The sequence below is a fragment of the Cryptomeria japonica genome, chromosome 7, assembly GCF_030272615.1.
Source record: "Cryptomeria japonica chromosome 7, Sugi_1.0, whole genome shotgun sequence".
NCBI lineage: Eukaryota > Viridiplantae > Streptophyta > Pinopsida > Cupressales > Cupressaceae > Cryptomeria > Cryptomeria japonica.
This window is the reverse complement of record NC_081411.1, coordinates 833407415-833415654: the sequence shown is the minus strand read 5'-3', so window position 1 is coordinate 833415654 and position 8240 is coordinate 833407415.

Genomic DNA, 8240 nt, shown 5'->3' with positions numbered 1-8240 from the left:
ACGGTTCTCGTGGTTTCGTGGCTGCAAGCCAAATGAAGAATAATATTCGTGAAGTCACGAAAGATAGGTGGAAATCACACGGAGGAGTGACATGACACGTGGTTTAAAAAAGTGGTTGAGGGCCCGCCTAGGTGTAATTGACAGTTATGTGGGAATAGTAAAAGGGAACATGTGGCGGACTAAGGGTGGAACCAAAAGGAGTTTCCAGGGCTAATGGCCAACTACCATGTGGCATTTATTAACTGGATAACAAGTGGGGTAAGTAATTCCCGGATAAAGGGCCCACTTAAAAGGCATTCATCTCAAGATTGATCCAACGCTTCTCATTGTTTCGTGACCCTAAGATGCTCGCAGCTTAACCTCAGCGAAATGGCAAAAACCGTTAACCGTCAAGATGAGGCGCGGTTAGTTAAAAGGATTGACGGTCCCTGTTGGAGTTAAAGGCTGGGTGATTTGAGTTTGATCTAACGCTTGGTGCGGCCTCACGAAGGAAAAGTGCACGACTGTTAAACTCCACGAAGTGACGAAAAGGAGGTAGGGCCCAACACTAAAGCAAAGAGATTAAACGGAGATAAAGGCGATGTAAGTTCTTGAGATCCAATGGCCAACGTTGTTTCATGAAAGAAAAGAGCATAGGTTTTATGTTCTGCGAAGTAGCAAAAGAGAGAAACAGAGGAAAGACTTAGAGAAATTATGACCCATTGGAGCTAGTTTTGAATTCGATTTGGCGAATTTAATTCTGAAAAGAAAGCCGAAGCATGCGGAGTTAATTTCTAAAAACTTAAATGCCAACTTGCCCTTTTCAGTTCACATCAACTTGATTGCTAAGTATTGTTTCATTGAAGTTTGTTGCAGAGTGATTTTCTTCAGGTGAATAATCAGGTTTCTTGTGCTTTTCTTGATAACTCTTGGTTTGTTCTCAAATACTGCTATGTGAATTACTTCATTAGAGGTCTGTGCTAGCTTCTAGTGGTATAATTGTTTGACCAGAATGGCACCCAGAAGAGAATTAATAGGGAAAGTGAATTACAAGGAACAAAATATCTGTGATGATTTTTTAGAGCAATTAACCATGTCCACCAATGCTGGGGCTAAGGCCAAAGAGCTAGTACCTAAGAACCCTCGTCTAAAAATTGGAGATGGCCTTTATGATAAGGGTAATTGGTTGAGGGACCCTAAAATAGGATTGTCAGGCTTAGGACTCTTCAAAGTCAGTTTTGGGCAGAGGAATTCCCTAGCTCCTTTGAATGGCATATGGGAGCAGGATGTAGGAAAGCTTGTGGTCCTAGGTGTTTTTATGGATGTAGATTTGTTAGCCCTGATTGCATAGAATTATGACTCTATGGCAAGATGCATCAGGAACATAAAGGGATTAGTCTTGATTGAGATAAATGAAGATGAATTTAGGAAAGTGTTTAAACTCGATGAGTCCTCCAATTTGTTAGAACCTATTGACTTTGAGTCATTAGCCTAGGTTTACAACACACAAAGGGATCATCTTAGAAGTGGCCCATTGAAAGAATTCTTTGTAAAGATAGGGGGGTTAACAGTTGTAGGCCCCAGCACAATGGAACCATTCTCTCTCAACCTATTCACTCTGAGAGCTAAGGGTATGTATTGGGCATTATGCCAGATTTTTGGAGAGGATGCTGAAAAGAATATGCCAACCCATTATATGTTAATGATTGCACAAATTCTAAACCCCTCCCTAGCAATAACATTTGATTATGCCTCATACCTTGCTGATGCAATTCATAAAGGGCTAGTAGGAATCAAAAATGGTAAGGTGGATAGGCCATTTGGATGGTAGTCCATGTTAATGCATATGTTTATGTTCAAAGGGGCTGATTATTTTGGAAAGGAGATGGATTTGATTAAGGTCAAGGATAAAGAGGAGATGCCAGTGCAATTGTGGAGTATTGTTCTATCTTGGGATAGAGAAGATGCAAGTTATTTAAAGTTTGATAGATGCTTTGCATCTAAAATTAGGATTCTTCTATGCAGAGAAAACCCTAGAATTCCTAAGGCTCTTTTGGAGTTTCTCAGACCAAAGGAGTTTGCAGAGGATATCAAGATTGTTCACAATTGGGGAGACATATATTTGTACCCTGTGTCTATTGTTTTTAGAGTTTTTGGATTTAGAGGCACCCCCTTTTTACTACCCTATCAGGTCCCATTGAAGATAGGGATTGCAAAAGTCCTGAGACAAATTGGGGGAGTACAAGAAGCAGAGCTAACCAATAGAGGTAAAGGGACTATTTTCCCAACTATTACCATGGCTCACCATTTTGTGATCACTAAGGGTGGATGGAGATTTTTTGAAGAATTCTTTAAGCCATATAGGCTGTCTACTGCAGTGTCAAGATGTGCAGACCCCGAGGATTTTTTCAATGGCATGTTCAGAAAAAGAGCAGTGTGCAGAGGTAGGACACATCAATTTCAGTTCCTATAAGATCTGATTAGAAATGAATTCAGCTTAGATGAGCAAGAACTGAGGAAGCAAGAACATCAAGGTCATCTTCATCATCATGATCGGCTGCGTGAGTACTAAATGAGTCATGGATCAATGTATTTGTACCATCATCTTCAATTGTGTTTTCTGGCTCATGATCGCTATCTTCCATGGGATCATTATCTTCAGCTTCGATATTCACACCTCCATGTTCGTCCACTTCGAAAACCATATTCTCAGGGTTGTGTTGATCCATACCATGTGCTCCAGGGTGCTTGACCTATATAAAATTGATATACATAAATAAACCGTGATCATGATCTCATCATCACGTGATTTATTATGTATATAAATTGTCAAAATGATATAATGAAAAACTTACCAATGGATGATAATCATGTCCACCTTCAATGTGACCATGCAGCCTACAATGTTTCTTCGCTGTTTTGATTAGAAGTCTTCTAGTCTTTAACCCCTTACAAATTTTGCATGGACAATAACATTTTCCATCACCTTTTCTTTTCAAGTTAGACCACAATCTAGCAATTGTCTCCTTATTTTGTTGTTCATTGATATTGTCTGACATGGTCTTTCTTCACAGGCAAGAAAATATAAATTATTGTCTAACATGGTCTTTCCCTCAGGAGCTGGTAGATCCTGCTTCCATACTTTAATTCTATTTTCTCAAAGGACAATCCTAAAAATCCATGCATTGCAAATAATTTTTAACACCTTTGTTGGTTGTGGTGGCATCACAGAGAGTTTACATCAATAAATGAAGAACATGCCAATGCTTTTAATGCAGCAGTAGAAGTCTATCTCTTATTCAATATCTCTAGTGAAACCCCCATGATCTTTTGTTGGAGTAGAATTTGTTATATTCTAGAAAGGGTCTTGTCCTTTGTTGATGGGATATTCATCTACCTCAAGAAATAACTATTCTTTTCTCCAACAAGAAGTGGAACTAAATGAAGATCTAGCACCATGAAATTAATCCTCAAAAGGATTACTATAGTTAGTTTTGGTAGATAATGATCTGGGTAAAATACTAATGTGGCTTTAGGAAACATTATGTACTAGCTTAGCATACTCTAACAACTTTGGTGCGACATGCTACATCCAATTAAGTCTCCATCAGTATCTCTATTGTGTTTATGGATTGGGATTCAATGTACTCTAACAACTTTGGTGCGACATGCTACATCCAATATACATGGATTTTACTTTCAACTGAGGAGGTTTGTATGTACTTACTTGTCTTTTGATTATATCCCTATTTCAAGAATTTCTTCTATCAACAAATCATTTGTTGTAAGTTGTACAAGTGGAAGCTTGAACATGCCTTCCATGCTAGCCTTGTTGATACGTTCAACACCATCTTGTGCAACAAATCTTTAGAACTCCATTTTTCTGAATTGAAGAGTGAGTAGTAGGGACAATCTAGGGGACTTACAGAGGTTTTGCAAGAGAGATAAATAGACCTAAATATTATGGCTTAATAATGATCAATAGGTAAACAGATAAGAAACTCTCAATATCAAAATGACATTCTCAATTGTCTTTACTAGAAATGGATAGATCTGCTAATAATGGCTTTATGACTGTATGTCAACTTTAGACTCAATCCAAGAAGAGCTGTAACTAATATGCGATATCTAGATTTATGATCTCTATAATATAACAATCCCATAATTATGTTTCCACGCATCTATACCACAACACAAACATCATGCTAGTGTTCAGCCATAGAAATTGATATCCTAATTATAGAATGTGAAATATGCACATAACTATGAATAAAGATTAAGAAAAACAAAGAAAGATGCTTATTGCAAACATAAATGACTAATGGACAAGAATTGAATTCATTGTAGATAGTTTTGAATATCAAATTCACTTATTTGTGTGCATTTAGTAACTCATGTACTTGTGGCCAACCATTTATCTCTTTCATAAATTAAACACTTATTAATAACATTAAATGGCTCAGTAATTATGTTTTAGTTGAAATTGAAAATAAAATATTTTATTTTAGGACAACTCACACTATTACCCTATCATATTTTAGACTCTCGGTTTTGTTAGTAGTGGTTTGATGTCTTTGGAGTTGATCATTGCATTTCTTTAGTTACGTTTGCCAGCCTACTCCCAGCTTGTGCCAAAATGGGAGCTTTGGAACAGGGTATGGACATCCATCAAAGCATAAAAGATAGAGGAATTTTGTCAGATGTAGTTGCAACTGCACAAAATGGATTTGTTGAGAAGGCTTTAGAAACTTTCAAGCAAATGCAATTGGCAGGTGTAAATCCAAATTCCACGACCATTGCTACTATCCTCCCTGCTTGTGCCAAAATGGGAGATTTGGAACAGGGTATGGACATTCATTGAAGCATAAAGGATAGAGAAATTTTGTCAGATGTTGTAGTTGTAACTGCCTTGGTAGACATGTATGCAAAATGTGGAAGCATAGACAAGGCACATGAACTATTTGATAGAATGCCTGAAAGAAATGTTGTCTCGTGGACTACAACGATTGTTGGATATGCACAAAATGGATTTGTCGAAAAGGCTTTAGACACTTTCAAGCAAATCAAATTAGAAGGCATAAATCCAAATTCCACAACCTTTGCCAGCATCCTCCCTGCCTATGCAAAAATGGGAGCATTGGAATAGGGTATGGACATCCATCAAAGCATAACGGATAGAGGAATTTTGTTAGGTGTTGTACTTGCAAATGCCCTGCTTGACATGAATGCAAAATGTGGAAACATGGACAAGGCTCGTGAATTGTTTGATACGATGCCGCAAAGAGATGTGATCTCATGTGAACAATCAACACGCGCGTATATGGGAGGAAGGGATTGCTGATACAAAATTGAATGCCCACTCCTCAATCACAGTTCTATGGTTTTACGAGATTAAACTAGGACAATTAACCACCACATGTATATTTTTTGCAACATGAAATTAAAAACTAGGGCAATTTTAATCAACCTCCTGTGTGGGATTGCCTTCGACGCGGGTTTGATGTTCTTGGGGGTTGAAGTCGCCACAGACACCTACGCGGGATTGCAATTCACAAATGAATTCCCCGCCTCTTTTTTATTTTGTAATGGCCGCTGTCATCGGAATTATGACGAACTTGAGCACTTTTTTGAACAAAAGAAATTTCTCATTTCTAATTCCTTCTTCGTCGAAATCAAATGGGTAATTGCTGTCGGAATTACGATGAATGCGAGCATTTTTTCAAAAAAAATCAAATTTGGCCACAATATACCTTCTCCATTGGAAACCTTAGCCGAAAATCTAGTCCAAATGTATTAGTGCTTATATGAACACAAAAAGCCTATAACACATTCCTAACTCCTATGTTGCCAGAACATTAGTCTCCTCATCATTATTTTCTTAGCAACACCACTTGTTTATCGCTACAAATGAATAATGACATTTGTATGCCTTTCCTTATTAGAGTAACTGGTAGTATCCTTTACTTTTTTTTATGTCTTTTCTCCCTTTCATTCCATTTTGATCTTCAAAAACTAACTTATGAAACCTCTAAAAGCAATGAATCCTTTTAATGATCTCATACCAAATGAAAGTTTATATCAACTATATAGAGAATGATGATTTTTAGTTTATCTACTAAATGCAAGATAACAAATTGTGAAAGGTTTATAACATCTCCCTTTATTTCTCATTACAACAACATGCATACACCTTGTATAAATGAGAGGAAAAAAAGTGTAGAATAATGCTTCCACATGCTAAACCTAATAGGAGAGTAAATGAAAAAACTTCATACAGACTCTCTAACTACTACAACTTAGATAAACACATTCAAATTTAGATTCAAACAAATAAACCCATAACACTAGATATACATGTGGGAAATCCATTTTAGCAAAAAACCCATACTCCAAAATCCAGACTCAATTTTATTATCGACAACAGCTAGCAGTTACAATAGAATGCATAGAGCCAATGATTTTGAAGAGAAAATATAGCATATAAATGCTCCTTAGAAGATATCCAACTTGTCATATAGAATACCATAAGAAGCCACATATTTTAAGAGCTCAACACAAGTGGAAAGTGCCCATGGTTTCCAAAACCAACTCATATAGTCATAACGTAAAGTGGTGTCAAAAACAACAAGTTTCTATTTCCATGACATGTCAGACATAGAAACTTTCAATATGTAACACCTCTACCTAACACCACTTGTCAAAAGTGAACTCCACCATAAACACAAGATACCCAAAAATAACTTTGCACAACTCTTCCACCGAACTAGTCATCGTCCTAGTAAATTAAAAAACTCTCATAATCCCAAAATAGTAGCCTATGACAATAGTCCTCTAAATTTAGGACTTCCAAAGTGGGTACAATAAATAAATTTATAATAAATTTTTTTGGAATCTAAGGTTAAGATACCTTAATCCCAATAATAATCACCTAAACTCCTTCAAATAATTGGAACATTGAATACCCTATATGTTGAGTCATTTACTTGATAAAAAAATAGTCCTCCTCACATGACTATGCACTAGTATAATTCACCCTTTCATACACTGTGAACTAAAAATATCTTTCATGCTATGATTCCCTTGGAGCTCTAGGTGCATAAGTAGGACTTTACATTGTCACTGTAAAAGAAAAATGCAAAATAAAAATTATTGATGATCTTTCAATTATGGGTGACTAATCGATTATAATATTCAAGGATCTGATTATGATACTTTGGATAAGAAGTTGTGATAAGTAGAGATGATGTTGCAATAGCCACACAACTAGCAACATAACATAACTACTAATAGCAATGTAATGTAACATTATCCATTCTAATATAAGTAACTCACCTTATAGTGCTTCTCAACCACTAGGATAACGAATTGTGTAGTTGTCAAAGTTCCTACATCTCCCTCATCTTCTTAGGTTCCCTCACCTCCTCACAAGTGTTGGTGTGGATTTAAAGTTTTTATACTTTTGATAATTGATATGCTTGCTCCTAGGATTCTCCTCCAAATACTAAAAGAAGTATGTACAATGTGTTTGGTTCCAGCCTACTCATCAAAACTCTATGCATCTACCACCTATAGAGGAAGCCTCTATAAATATTCTAGATATTCTATAGGTGGAGCTTCCATTTCGTTTGATTATAGCAAATTTCATTGATTAGTTATTATAATTTCACAGTCCATCCCAATAAATAAGAAGATAAATATAAAGAAAAAGATGACAAGGACAGGACCCCCCTATGGATAATCCAAACACTACTAGTGTATGTAGTAAACTAGGTGATTGAGACTCTCCTCCTCCTCCCTTATCTATTTTGTTTCCACCCAAGAGTTTATTTTTTATGTTTTATGAATTGAATATGGGCCCTATATGGACTTTATAGCAGTGATTTTATCCGCCCACCTTTTTTTTTAATATGTGTAATATACTTTTTATAAATGATAAATCAAACACTTATTCACCAAAAAAGTTAGGTTCCAACTTTTAATAGGCTTTGAAAGGATATTTTTGATATCTTCACTATTGTATAGTCATGTTTAATCCAACTTGTTATATATTTCAATTATTTTCCTCCAAAATTAATTTTTACACCCTTTTTTCAACATTTTTTGACAAGGTATATCTTTTTTGGTAAATATAGTTTAATGCATTATAGATCCTTTCATTTTTTAAAAATAATTGAATCATGATGTATTATAGATTGGTTGATTTAGGCTTTCATAATGCAAACAATATACTCAAAAAGTTTTTTTGGGTTTGGGTGAGGTGT